The sequence below is a fragment of the Vidua macroura genome, chromosome 4 (genome assembly GCF_024509145.1).
Source record: "Vidua macroura isolate BioBank_ID:100142 chromosome 4, ASM2450914v1, whole genome shotgun sequence".
Taxonomy (NCBI): domain Eukaryota; kingdom Metazoa; phylum Chordata; class Aves; order Passeriformes; family Viduidae; genus Vidua; species Vidua macroura.
In genome coordinates, this window is record NC_071574.1 from 5677480 (window position 1) to 5692887 (window position 15408).

Below are 15408 nucleotides of genomic sequence, written 5' to 3' on the forward strand. Positions count from 1 at the left end.
TCAGACATAAATATCCAAGTGCTGGTTGATCCTTGCAGTAGTTTTATAGGGTGGGAAGGATCTCGCTTGTTCAAATCACAGCATCTTCAATAAGGTGAAAATTCTTCCTTTCCTGTTTTGGTCCTGGATTTTAAAATACATGTCTGTTTCCAGGATGCTTTCCAGATCCCCCATGTTGCAGAAGTAAACAGAGGTTCTCCATCATGTGTGTGTAGAGCTGTCGAAGTGCACAGGTGCCTCACAGACCCCCCTGGCTGACACTGCCCATTTAAGAATCTGCTTGATTGTCAGGAGCTGTAAAGGCAGTTTGTTTCTTCTTATCAAGCAATTAAAACTCAGCTTTTATGTTAGAGGGTTAGTGCTTTTGATTTCTCTGAAGTGATGTGGGACACAAATTGATCAGGTGAACAGATGAAGTGAATGTAACTCGCTGGTTTGCATGCGACCAGTGGAGGAAATAACACAGATTTTGATTCTAAGGGCACGAGGGAACTCTATCTCTGTCCTGAGAATTTAATAGCATATATCCTAAAAGGAGGTAATAATCTGCAATACAGGAGGGTACTAGCATAGCCTAATGATAAACTGGACAGACTGGTGGGCATTCAGTTTTCCTACCTTAGCAAGGCAGGTGTGAATTATTTTGTCATGCTGCTACAGCAATAGCAGGGCAAAAAATGAACTTGGCTCTTAGGCAGCATTTCTCTTCTGCCTACCATTCATCCTCCTGTAGAAGTAACTGCTCCATCATTTCACAACCCAAGCAGAGGGAGGCAAGCAGGCTCCTCTGTCTGTGCTGCTCAGCCAAGAACAGCCTGACCTTGAGAGGCTGATGAAGTCAAATACCACTGCAGTGTCAAAGCCAACATGTCACTTGACCTTGAGTGTCAACTTGATGCAAAAGAAATGTGACTGGAGTGACCCTGGAGCAGTAGTTGGCTGTCACCAATGCAAATGTGGTGGTCCCCTTGAGAGCTTGCAACCTGAAAGCACTGCTAATTTAGAGAGTATTATGGGAAGTTTTCATAGGCCAGAACTGAAGCCTTGCCCAACTGTGGATAAAAAAAAAAAAAGTAAATTATCAGAAAAACTCCCATGTTCCTCATATGATTGCAGAGATGAACTGGTGAATAGAAAGGCCATTCAGCAGGGGAAAAAAACCAAAAAGGCACATGGAGAGCTATCTATTCTTTGTTTTTCCATAGAAAGGGCATCTGCATGCAGTAGAAAGTCACACAGCTAGAAAGAATGAGACTAAATTTGTCTCCATCCACTGGAAAATGAAGAAATAATGGGGGGAAATTGTGGAGAAAACTATGTCATACTAGGGACTGAGATAGAAAAATGCCCATTTACGAAAACAGGGTGGCTTTCTTCTTGCTAGGGGATTGTCCAGCCCCATTGTCCTGTAAGATGATTGCTTCCCATGGCTCAGCCCCAAAAGGAACCTGTTATTAGTTATTAGTAATTTTCAGAGATCCCATTTCCTTTTCTCGGTTTTGTGTGGCTCCTGTGTGTCATTATCCCCAGTAGCATCAGCCTTAGACCTTTCTAGAGGTGCTTTTTCTCTTTCTTCACTTCAGGCTTGTGTCCTTCAGGCTTGGTGGGGGAGGTGGCATTGTTCAGAATTTCTGTTGTGAAGCATCTGGTACCAGGCACCCACACCATGCTCTTTAAAGACTGAGAAGATGGTGTGCTTCAACAAAAAAAGTATTTTTGGTATATGAGGCAAAGGATGACAAATCTGTGCATTATTCTTCCTGTTTTGCTGGTCAGGAGTTATGTCAGTGGGGTTAAATTTGCTGAGAATTCTCTGCATGTTCTCTCATTTCACAAGCAGGTCAGTGACTGCAGGACCATCCCTCCTAACATCCCCTCAGATCCACTTTAGGGGAAAAAAAAATAGCCCCCAAAATTATTAGACCTTTTCAAGAAGTCTCTTCATTCCAACTCACAGGCAGGAATCTCTGTCACTCACTAGGAGGGGTGACTAGCATGACACAATATCACAAGATTAGCTGCCTCAGAAAAAAAAAAAAAAATTAACCTGAAAAACAAAATGTGAAAAAATACCATGCAAAGCTCTCCAAATGCAGCCCAAATGGGACTTTTAGCACTAATTTCATTTTGACCTCCAATTTCTTTATTTTGAATTTGCTCCCTAAAAGCAGCTTCAGTGAAGTTACTGCATCCATTTGGCTCCACTTAGATGAACTTCTTCTAAATTCTCAGTAGAAGAACTTCATGTTTTCTGAGAGCAAAAGTATCTGTTGGTGGTGCTGTCCTTGAGTATTAACTCCTCTGTCCTCTTTATCATCTTGTTGTTCTATGCTAGGCATAAAGTCTGAAATCAAAGCATCTCCCCAATGCCTTGATGGTATCACATGAACAGGAGCTGCTTCTGAAATAGACTCAAGAGCTCCAGAGCAGCCACCTGCAAAAAGCCACATCAGCCCCACTGGCCTAAAGGGCTGCTCTTTCTTCTCCCAGGATTGTCCAAAGCATGGATTTGGCATTTACATGGCACAGCTGGCAAATCCTGCACTCTGATGGTGCTGCTGGGAAAATGTCTTTTGCATTACTGATTTTTGCTAATGGGCAACCCTTGTCCTTTTGAGCACTGGCAGATATCAAAACACAGCCACAGTGTAGGAATAAAATAAGAAAAAAAATAATAATTCTCACCTGATTAGGTAAGCTTTCAGACTGATTACACAGGTTCCTAGTGTCTCTCTGTGTGCCTTTAAATAAAGATAGGACCACATCAAAATTCCCCTGACACCAGAAATGTGAATCCCCTCCAGCCCAGAAGGGTTAATTTTGGTTGGGTGAATTTGTTTTCTGAGTTAAGGGTGGCACAGCTACCCAGCTGATTGAGCTGGTGGGGTACAGTGTATTTACAGCATGTCTTGGAGAAGAATGAAATTTCTGGATTTTCTTCTTCTTTTTTTTTTTCCCCTTTTCTCTGTTTGTAGGTCTTTCTGCAGATAGGATAATACTCTCATTTCTTCTGAGAAAATCCCCCTCCCATAATTTTTAAAAGCTTATTACTCTGCTGTTCAGGGAATTTCCAAACAACCTGGTTTGGCTAATGGAAGTGACCAGCAAAGCTCCAGCCTGCTCAATACTGGAGAAAATATCCCCTTCTGAGCCACCCTTGGGATGTGCCTGGATGGCCTGGCAGGGTCCTCCCAGCCCTGGAGGGCAACCCAGCTTATGTTTGAAGCAAGATCCTCCAGGAGAATGGTTTAGCCCTTTATAACCTTGCAGTTGTTACTGTGGGTTTATTAACCTGGCATGGAACCTCCTCCTAAGAGCTGCCTTGCAGTAAATAAACACCAAATTGACCACGACTCTGAAGGAGTTTCCTGAATCCTTTGCTTGCCCAGAAATGATGGTATTTACACAGGTAGAAGAAGCTGCAAAGTCTCCTGAGTGCTTAAAAAAATTATTCAATGTCAGGATGTGCTTTTAACTCCTCAAATCTTGGTAATACCATTTAAATTGACTTCTAGCATATGTCATTCTCTCTGAAAGGTCTGCAAATTTTGACTTGAAGAGCTGAAGCCTAATGTGTATCTAAATAATTCCTTTAGGGATTAAAGGAGCATGGGGTCTTCCTGATAAATATTTTTTATAGCAGTTCCTGGTGCCTGCTAAGTGAAAAATTCTGTGTACAGCCAGCAGCTCTGAATACTGGCATAGCTGGTGCCTGGTTTCTGTTCTTCCACAGCATCAGATTGTTCCAGCCTCTTGTCAGTAAACTTAAGTGTACTGACTCTATCAGTGAGTTGTATTATTAGCCAAGGGTTATTCTTTGCCCTGGATATTTACAGAGCCATGTAAATACATTGCAAAAGGAGGCATTGCCCAGAACTCCTAATGGAAGTGCACTTGCAATGTGCTTTTTCACTGAACAAATCCTGTTGTAACAGGATTTTAGAGCACCTTCACTCAGCTCACTGAAATGACATTAAGATGCACAAAGGGCAGTGGTGGTGTTTGAGGAGGAGGAGAAGATGAGGATTTGAGTATTTGCCAGTTTGTTCTGCCACAGAAACAGGTCCCAGGGGACCTCTGGGTCTCAGCCTGGATCTCTGTAAGAACTTCTAAGTGCCTCAAGGAGTGCATGGCATCCAAATTTTAAAGTGGTCCCTGCTATGGACATGATGCTGAGGAAATATGTGAAATGCTGCAAACAGGCAGGGGCAGCCCAGCTTGTGCTGGAATAGCAGCCAAGGGGATGCTTAGCTCCTAAGGGAAATGGCATCCAGCAGATTGTATATTGCCAAAAATTCCTTTGGGCCTCAGGATTTCAGCTCATCTCTGAAGACCTGGTTGCCTGGCCTCTGTGGAAGCATTTTTCATGTCTCCAGCAGTACTAGCTACCCAGCAGGGCTGTGCTGTTGCCACGATGTCCAGCTCTTCCCTAACTGTTCTGAAATGCAGCATTTTGGGAGCTTTCAGGCAGCCTAACACACAGATTGAATCCAGAGCCTTACCCTCGAGTGCTGCTTTGATGTCAGCAGTAACCCTGCAATGATCTCAATTCAAACTGACACAAATCAAACTCAAAAGTGTTTTCTGCCTTACTTAGGATCAGGAATATTGACTGTGATAACATTGTTTGTTGAGTCCCCATTTTCAATTTTAAATTGATATTTGCCAAAAACCAAACTCAATTGCAAACCAGACGTCTGTAAGGGTTTCTTTTTCACATTAAAATACCCAAACAAGACACATAAGCGAAAATATACAAACCCAAAGCTATGTTCCTTCAACATAATCCCTCAGTGGAAGGGTTGATGTTTGAGGTAGACCTGAGTTTTCATGGACAACCTTGGAAAAAGCAGCATAGAAAACAGAGTAGCAAGAATTGCCACTTAAAACACTTAAAGGGAAGTAGGAGCACAGTGCCAAAATACTCCTGCTTCATTTCTCAGGGACTTTGTGGAGGTTTTTATTTCTGAGTTTGCATCATGTGAATTCCCAGTAACTGGGCTTCATTTTGCAAAACCTTTCAAAACAAAGCTCAGTTTAAATTGCTGATTTTCATCCTTTTTGTGGTTTGATCATATGAAGTTAACATATTTCCCACGGTTTCTGGCCAAAAACATTGATCTAAGGTTCATCTGAAACTCTGTAAAAGTTCACTTGTAACTGGGGTTGGATTTTGAGGTGATTTTATTGAATCTGTACTGAATTTTGAGGTTACAGCAGAACTACAGTGTGTAGCAGAAAACACCTGGTTTTTTTTGTTAAGTTCCCTGGCTCCTTCCTGGGCATTTAATTTGACAATTTAACTGGAATTTTCTGCTTGGAAATAATAATGAAATACAATTCTGGTACCATCTTCTATCACCCCTTTGATAAAAAGAAGGAAAGGGCAAAGCAAAATCTTGTTCCACAAGTATTCCTTCTCTGAGTGGTGACAAAGGCCACCTCAGTTTAAACAGGCAACTTCTCTGCCTGATTCCATGGCTTTGGCTCTGGTGCTCATCCAATCCTTTAATGAGCTGATTCACCCTCTTTGGGCTCTTTGCTTTCCTTTTAAAAAAAAAAAAAAATGGACAGAGGAGTGCCAGAGAGTGAAAACGAGGTAGAAATTTCTGGGTAAGTAAACACTGTCAGCCTGGACTTTAAGAGACTCAGTGTAAATATCTTCATTGAATAAATGCTTTTAGCTGAAGGCTGTCTTTTGACTGAAAGCAAATGAAAGTGGAGCTGATTGCTTTAAGATGACAAAGGGTTTTAAAAGACTGAAAACTCTAGTGATCTTCTCAGGATCTTGATTACCTCTAATTCAGGAATGCTTGCAGTGGTCATGTTACTTTTCACTTCTAATCAGACCCCGAAGACCAAAATGTGCCTTTGGTTCATTGTCAGTTGCACGATTCTGGTAAGGAACTACTTCTGGAAAAAAAAAAAAAAAAAAAAATCGAGGAAAAAGGGAAAGTTTCTGGGATGTTACATACTGGTGAAAGTTTCCTCTGGGTGCAAATAAACAGATCTACCTCTTCATAACAGCTTTGCATCCTCCAAAATTACAGCTTTTCTATCTTGGGCCAACATGTGCAGCAGAGCTGCCTGTAGAGACTTTTTGTCTCTATTACGTCCTCAAAATAAATTGATGATTTGAAAGGTTTCTCAAATCACAGTTGTCTCCCAGTGGGAATGAACTTAGCAGCTCTTCATGACACAGCTTATGGTTTTGAGAGGAAAATCCTGGTCCTGCATGCCGTGGGAATTGAACAAAACTGCTTTGATAAGACTGGTGCGTTCACGGAGAGCAAATCTGTGCTTTGAACAAATTCTCTTCACTTCATCCTGTGCCAGTGCAGTCTGTGCTGCCAAAACTCATCTTCTGCCAGTGTAAGTGTGCCTAAATAAAGGTTTCTCCCTGGCTAAATGAGGAGATCAGCACCACAGAGCCTCGGCAGTTTGGCTGTCCTGGCAGAGACATGTACAACAGCCATCTGTCCCAGGATGCTGGCCAGACATTAGGGAGATGGAAACAGCAGTTTGCAGCTCGTGGGGTATCAAAGAGAACACACTCAGAACAGTTTGTCCCCACGTCCATGGCATTATTTGAAGGAGAACCCAATGCTTTAATTTTAAACACACTCTTAGGCAGCTACCTTAAATGAGTGTGGCTGTACACAGTGCTGCCAAAAGGAATGCAGATCTGGAGCTCCCAGGGGCTCTGCCAGCTGCAGTGACTTCAGGCTTGAGGAACACACACAGTGCCAGTGGCTCAGGGAGCAGCTGCAGTGGGAGCTGCAGGTTGATCCTGGACAGGGTAAAGGCTGGAGCCCCAGGTGAGGGGCCATGAGGTGGCACCAGGGACCTGCAGCTCCAGCCAGGTGACCAGGCACTCAGGCACAACAGGACCTAGTGGCTCATCAGGAAGACCCCAGACTGTGGCACACTTAGACTGTGAGGGGACAAAAGCCCAGGGGTTCCTTTTTTCCTGTGTCCCTCCTCAGAGGTACCAGTGGGATCTGTTTCTGTTCGGCTGTTACTGCAGAACAAGTAAATAGTGGGAAGGATGCTGACATCTGGGACTCTGCTATGGGAAATCTGGGCTCCAACCAGTGAGGGAAACTTGTCTGACTGTGAGAATGTGGGGTGTGTGGGGAGTCAGGTGGAGCACCCACTGGGTCACTGGAAACCCCCTGCACCACTGCCAAGGGGCTTCAGTCCCAACAGTGAGTGTCTGGGTGGTGGCAGTGTGACTGCCAGAGTGGTCAGACAGGAAACTTTCTTTAACATCAGGCTATATTTTCATCTTCAGTTGTGACAGTAGTTAGTGAGATAAAAGTGTGAAATGCACTGGGAGACTGACACAGAAGTTTTCCTGTCAGTTCTTTTCCATGTCCAAGCTGTGCTGGTACAACTGCAGGCCAAGGATGAGCTGGCAATGAGCTGTTAGGGGAAAAATTTCTTTAAGCTGGTCCTTGCACTGAGAAAATTGACCACAGCAGCACAGGGTTGGGATATTTCAAGAATTTCAAGACAGGTTATTTCTTTCTGTTCCATGTGGGCAAATGCAAGGCTGCTTGTTATACTGTTTACAGCATTTCTGTGCTGACCTTGTCTGAATGAGCACAGCTTTGTTGTCATGTGTGTGAGTGCATGATCAAACAGCCATTGCAAATGTAATACCAAATGTCAAGAAGATTTAATCATATGAGCTGAAACATCTCCCACTAATGATACAACCTAATCACAGGATGCTGTTTTGCAAGCATCACTGTCAAATGCTTTAATAGTTTTAGTCAGAAGGTATTTCAGTGATTACAAGCTGCTTGTGATTAAAATTAGTACAATTACACTAATGGAACAGGATTTGTGTAGTTGCCCAAAGGCACATTTTGAAAAATAGAACTAAATTTCTTGTAGAAACAATAAAACAAACCTGGGACAAAGTTTATTTGAAGGCTTATGTCAACATTCGTCCTGGTGACCCACGTGTTTTCTCTGCCAGTTTGTTTGCTTCGCTTTTATGTGGTCAAAGAAATACTTTCCCTTTGAAATACAGATAAACTTCCCAACATAAAAATAGCTTGTCTGCCAAAAAGGAAAAAAGAAATTTTATTGGTGAAAATAACCAAGCAATGATAGCAGAGATGTGCATTTTTTTTCCCACTCTATTAATAAGCACACGTGTTTACGTTATTTTTTTCTGGGAAAAGCAGAAAAACTTCAATAGTTTTCCCAACATGCTTTCTGAAAATTGGCAGATTAATAGAGTCTGAACTGATTCACACTAAGGCCCCAGAGTTTAAAGGGACAGGGTCACCTGGGGCTGTGTCAGACGGAACTGTTCACACACAGAGCACAGGTCTCAGAGCTCAGCTCTGCCCCTGTGTCTGGAGAAGGTTCCTCTGTAGGGCTTGCAAGATAAGCAAAATGTATTTTCACCCAGGGCAGCTGAAGGCAAGAGCTTCTTTGTCAAATAACTGGGGACATAAGGGAGAGAATCAGATTTTGATCCTCTGAGATTCCACTTACATAGTGCACAGCTCCTGGCTGCAGTTCTTTGCCTTGATGTTAAGGCAATGCAGGTTCTCTTGACTTCAATTTGAATTTACTTTACATGTTGCTTTTGTTTTTCTGAAGCAGGAAAGACTTTCAAAGTCTCCAAACGATGAGCTAGAAAACCTCAAAACCACAAAGATTACTAGATACATTTTTAAAAAAGTGATTAATAAGTAAAAGAAATAAGACTTTTTTTCCTCCAGTCAGGTTCTAACTTCTGCATCTTGGGAATCTTCAGTATTATTTTTGATTTGTTAAAGGTAGAAATGTTGTTTTAGTTCTAGCTTTCTTGTATTGAGGATCATTTAGTCTGTTTTTAGCTCTCTTTCTCTAAAGCAGTTGGCATTGCTGTTTTACAAACAGTTTATCATGGGTTTCAACTCATGATGCTTTTTCACTTACCAGAATCTGTTTTTCTTTTCAGTTTTGTTTTAACTCACTGGGGATTCATCAGAACAGAGTCTTAGCTGTTGCAAAATAGTTAGGAAATCAGCTGAAAGACTTCTCTCCCAAAAAATATTTTGAGGCATGTAGGATTATGAGTTCTTCGATAGGACATGCTGAGGTCCAGGCATGCTTTTGTGGCCAGAAGAAGGTGACTGGGAAGCTGAGATGCAGGGCAGGGGTGTAGGCAGTCATGTTTTGATTTATGAATAATCTTCTAAATCCTCAGCATTTTTGGTAAATCGTATACATGGGATAGTAATTAGAACTCTGACAAATTTCTGTGAATTTAAACCTGCTGAAGACATGGTTCAATGACTAGAAAGTGAAATTGAGCTTATTTAGCTGCTGCAAATAAACTCTTGTTTATTCACCTGTTGCATGAGCTATTTGCATTAGCTGTTAGAGGGGTTTGTGTTATTGTTTATTGTTTGGAGAGTTTGCTTGTTTGTTTGCTTTGACTATGAGTTCTCAAAAATCTTTCATTTAAGTTACACCAGACACGAAGTTCAGTGCTCAGATTACCACAGTTGAGGGAGACATGTTTTGGGACAGACAGCATGCTCCTGAAAACCTTTCTGGTCCAGTTGTGTATGAAATTCATGGCATCTTATTTGGTTAAAAGTTCTGAAAGTGCAAGTGCTACCATGACATTTTGCAATTGCACTTTTCTTAGGATAGCAGATGACCTCAGCATCCTGGGACTTGCACGCTTGCGTGTGCTGTCCCCAGTGGAGCCTGCTGGATTAGGGGGAAAGGGATAATGCATTCCAATCCTCAAGCTTTGGATTTAGAGCAGAAGGTAAAGCAACCTGGAGATTGCTCCTACTTAAGGCAGTCACTCTGCTGTAGTGAGTATTCCCAATATGCTCAGTATATCTCAGGCTTTATCCAGGGCGGTTGCTCAGCAGGGAAAAGTCCTCTAGAATGTTCTGCTGCTAACATGGGAGCCATCTGCAGAAATTAAAGATCATGAGCAACCTGTTGCAAAGGCTGTCATCAGTGTGACCTAACCAGAGGGATTTTTTTTTAATACTTGATGACAGAATCAATAAGACAAGGAAGGGTTTTCTTCCCGTTAGAAAACACACAAGTACTCCATGTCATGGCAGCAGCTCTTCAGTGGAACGAGCACAGCACTCAAGATCCAATCAACTATTTCAGCAGTAGTTCAAGAACCTTTTATTAATATTTTGCCTAACATAGGGCAAAATCATAACTTTATTGTCCTATAAAAATGAAAAATTAGTGCTGCTTGGGGGTTTGGAAAGTTGTTGTAGTAAAAATACAGAGCAAATCAGCTAATAGAAGTTTGATGGTTGGAGCAATATGTCAGAAATCATTTAAATTTGTCTTTGCTACATGACAGAATTGCCTACGACATGAGGGATATGCAGTTTTAGAAATTTTTAGCTGCTGGGCAGCCCATGCAAGTCTTCATTTCCAGCCACACAGAAGCCTTCATTTCTTCTAATTTCTTGTATTGCTTCAGATTTCTTTAGGTAAAGCTGTTGCTATTGTTATTAACCTTATTTTTTACATTTCTGCGTATCATAGTTGATGTCATGATGGCACTTAGCACCACATGAGCATAAGACAACAACAAAATTCTTGTATCATAAGGGAACTTGTTATCTGGATGGATGAAGGGTAATCTGATATGCCCAGAAAAGGAAATATCAGGATTTGGAACAACCAATATCAGTCAGTGCCAGCTGCAAGAATCTGGGCATGCCAGGGCACATCAGTGGCCTGTTCACTTCGGAATTTCTGCTACTCATCACTACAAAGAAGAGTTTTGAGGTGTGTTTAAAGAAGAGGAATATATTAGTTCCAAAGGAGTTTTTTCCATGCCTGAATTAAAGCTCAGGAAAGAACCTGTCTCTGTGTTAATAAAGGCAGAAGGAAAGAGATGGAGGTGGGCTGGACACTGACCTGGAGAAACAGAATGGTACCAAGTCAGTTTTCTTCAATGAAAATTATTTTTTGCCTATTTAGGAGCAAATAATTACAATGGTTTATCATTATTGATTTTCATATTGGAAGTAATTATATTTTCATTATATAATACAGAAATTCCTCTGCCTTACCTACCTGAGGGGAAAAAAGACCCTGGGAGTTTGTGGGAGTGTGACAGAGTCAATCTGCCAGGCCTTCCCATATTTATATTTCAGTCATCCTGCCATCAGAAAAACCTCCATAAGCTTAGTGAGGAAAATGCATTAGCAATATCAGTTGTGGCAATAAAAAAATGAGTGCCTCTCAGATTCAGGATTTGAGCAGCAGGACCTACTCATGATCAGTATTATTGAGCTAACTTTAGCTTTTGATCCTCCAAGGATTTTTCCAAACCTGAGGGGTTTTGTGCAAGCACTCCTATTCCGAAATTCTGGTCTCCAAAACCTCCCAAGCATGTGGTCTGTTGTAAAGCTGCTTACTTTTTGTCAACAAGCAATATTGTGGAGCAACTGGAGAACTCTTCAGGCTGTTTAACTCAGTGCTCCATTCCCCTCAAGCATGCATGAGTGTGTGTACTCCAAGGATGTTGCTCTGAGCAATCTGAAGATTGCTTGATAGAGGTTCTTTATCTCTTGCATTACAGTTCTAGATGTTATCACATTCAAAACACATTTGAACCTTTTGGTAAACATTCAGCATCTCTTTGAAGCAAAAAAACATACCATGGCCCTGTTCCTAAGAGTTGGCAACAGTGGTTTTAGCTGCCTGGGGGCAAATTCATGTGGGAACATTGATGCCTTTAGAATAGTCTCCTTCATTTCAGCCATGGCAAAGGGCCTGCTAAATTCTATCCTCAGAGAGTATAATTAATAAAATCTTATCAAGAAATTCAGTAATAGATGTTCCAACAGTCATGTGAAGAGTTGTACCTGTGGTGGTGCACTGAAAGAGAAAGGCTATACTATTAAACCAGGAGGGTGAATTCTTTTTCCATTTAAATGTATCAGAAATGTGAATAACTGACAAAAGATTTCCAGTGCCTTGATTCTCAAATGTTCTGCTCTGAGGTTTCCCCACCATCAGCATCAGGTCCAGTGGTTATGAAGTGAGGTGACTTACAAGACCTTAGCAAAATCTGAACACCAGGCTTGACTGGAAGCAGAGAACATCACCCTTTTCCATGTGGCAGTCTTTTTCAGGGACACCCTTGAAACAGAATTTGTGAGTCTCATCTACCCCCAGACTGATTGACTGATTGATCAACTCCGTGTTTACGCAAAAGAATCAAAATGGCAAAAAATGGCTTTCCATTAATACCATTCTAAATTTTATCTCTCCTGATTTTCAGTGACAGAACTGAAAGCAGAGTTGGAGTGATAGGAGTTCATTATTCTGTCTCTGCACCTACTTGCAGCAAAAGCAAGAGCAACATTTTTTCCTTTCCCATGTTCAAGTTGTGACTCACAGTTCAGCAGACAAGTGGGGCACACATTGCAAGAACTAGGCTGTGAAATTCATTGCAAGTCTGACATTTCCAAAGCAATGTCACTGACTGAGCTTGTGCCAACTTGTGTCTTGGGGTGCATCAAGCACAACATACCACCAGCTGGCTGGAGGAGGTGACTGTCCTGCTCTACTTTGCACTGGTACAGCCTCACCTCAAGCACTGTGTGCAGTTCGGGGCACCACAACACAAGAAAGACATAAAGGTGTCAGGGCTTCTCCAGAAAGAAGAAAAATAAAAAATTACCTCTGCTCCAGATTTGCTTACCAACCATCTCAGGGCCATGAAGTATTATTTAGTTGTCCTTGGACTACTCCTCACAGCTTTATTACCACCCATATGGAAGATAAACACTGTCTGGCATGTAGGACCCTCTGTTCCACTCAGAAGGGAGTCACCTACAACTATAACCCACCCTTCCTTCCTCGTGGAGGTGATCTTGATAGAGAGGGCAGGCCATTCTGGCCTTCACAACACCTCTGGTGTAGCTGGACCATCCTCCACATCCTTCCACGTGCAAAGCCTCATTCCTGCTGTACAAAGGAATCGAGGAAGGTGAGGGAAGGCAAGGAGGGGCTTCTCCTGTCACCTGTGACATGTGAACACAAGGATTACAGTGACTCTGTTTGCCAGCAGTTGTCTTCTTGGGAGAGTCTTCTTTGACTCTTTTCCACTTATGAGTAAGATGTTTTCATTGCAAGCTGTAAGTGGTGACATGAGCCACAGAGTTCAAGTTCTTTCAGTGCTCTCATTTATGTGGTTGTTCAATGTACAGCAGACGACAGACAGGACTTTTACCCCTGAAATTATTGGAGTGAACTCACTCTGACGAACTTTCTGATCACTGTTCTGACCTGGATCTACTCAAGAAGGAAAATATGGACAGCAAGGGAGTGAATACACAGAGAGGGGTAATGGAAAGAATGTCAGCATGTAAGGCAGAAGAAAAAGACAAAAATATGCCTGTGGCTAACTGTGTAGGATGCAATTTTTTAAAGTTATATAACTCAGTTTATTTGGGAATTTAAGCCTCTCCGTTTAATTTTCTTATAAATTTTGCATTATTTGCAATCAATTTACTGGTCTCTCCTTGGAGGCAAGAAAAACAAGCCTCACATAATCTTTCCTTTCAAAGGCAGGAAAAGTGGTCCCTGCCTTTGGAATAACATACAGATGAAACAGCCTACCTTCCCAGCAGATGTGCTAGGAAAGAGAGTCTGGGAACCACAGGCAGGTGTATAGTAGGAATGAGAACCAAAGTAAAATCTCTCTAGGCTCTGTATTCTTAATTTTATCCCTGGATTTGCATGCCTGCAAGCTAGATGGATCTACCAGCACCAGATAGTCTGCAGGCCTGAGTTTCATTCATCAGGTTGCTCTCTCTCCCAGTTTGAAATTCTTCCTCAGAAGGTGAGAATCCATAATCCAAGTGACATCAGCTCACACCAGATTTAGATGCTTATGCTAAATCCAATTAGCTGTCAGAGCTGAACTCTGAAAAACCAGGTGAGGAGTAAAGGGTGTGGTAACTTGCTGTTGTACTTCAATCCCTAAGAGGACTGGAAAGTTTTGGGTGTATGCAAAGCAGTTAACTCCTGAATTTACTCTCTGTGTAATAAGAGTCTCAGGCATAGATGAGCCTACATAAACATCAAAATAGGAGCTCTAATCTGCACTGTGGTAGTTATTGCCATAACAGGAGTGGCAGCACAAAACAGAGGGAACTTGAGAGCTGGCACAGATGGGTTTCCCTACAGAGTCTGACCAGACAGAGCTAGGAGAGTGAGATCTGAAAACCCTGCTGGATTTTCTCTGAAGTCCATATGTTACTTGAAAGGACATTAGAAAGATGCACCTGCTCCTTGCTGGAGAACTTGCTAAAACACCTTAAGCCTACACATATGTACCCAGCCCATATGTTGGCAGATGCAGCTTTGAGTTCACGGGGGGAAATGAGGTTGTTGGGACTGGGGAGACTCTTTGCTCAGTAAATTGTTGAAAGTTGCCTTTTTTCTGTCTAGTAAATTTTCCCATTGTTTTCTATGGAGTAAACGCATTTTGTAATCAGTGTACCATTTCACAGCTTCCTCTTTCTGCTGTGCACAGCAGCAGCAGCAGCAGCAGTCACTTGTGCTGAAGGCAGCTGGCATGGGACTTACAGGGGTTATTGGGAGGCAGCCCCCGATGGAAGACTGAAAAGAAACTGAGTCAGTACCTTCAGGGAAAGTCTGGCTGCTGACATATGTGCACTGTCACTAGGAAAGCAGCTTGCCATGGCCAGCCCCAGGCAGGGCTGGGAGGTGTAAGGACTGAGCAGAACACAGCCTGTCCGAGCTCACGGCTCTGGCCATGACTACAACAGCAGGTTCTTCTCCCAGATGTTGCTCCTCTTCCTGCTCGTCCAGACCAGCCCTTTGGCACTACAGAATAAACCAGCCTTTAGCGACAGTGCTAAGGTTGAGCGTAAAGTCTGGAAAGCGTTAATTGACTTAGAGCCATGAAGCCTCACCCTGTCTCACATCCTCAGAAGCTGCAGCATTGCTGTGGCAAAGAGAGAGCGCTGTTCAGTCCAGAGTGGCATTGCAGGAGTGACCTTTGTGCCCAGAACACAGATGAAGTTTGGGAGCTGTTAAACTGAAGGAAGTGAGCGATGGAGAGGGAGGCAGGCTTTCAAAGGAAGTCTGGGGTGGGGTGGTAAAATTCAAGCAAAGCAAGTATGTGATATCCAGAAGGGAAGAGGACATTTATTGGATCCACATGTCACAACAAAGAGCAATAGAAAGAAATCTCCTTAAATGTGGGCAGATAGAGCATTAGGGAGATCCAGCACACAGATCCTCAGCCCCCGAAGCAGGAATTCAGCTCCATCTCTCTAGGAGCTCACTCTAAGTGCTCTGAAGCCTTCATATAACCCCTTAGCCAGAAGCCTCCCCCAGTGTGTTCTGTAGCCTAAAGGCCAC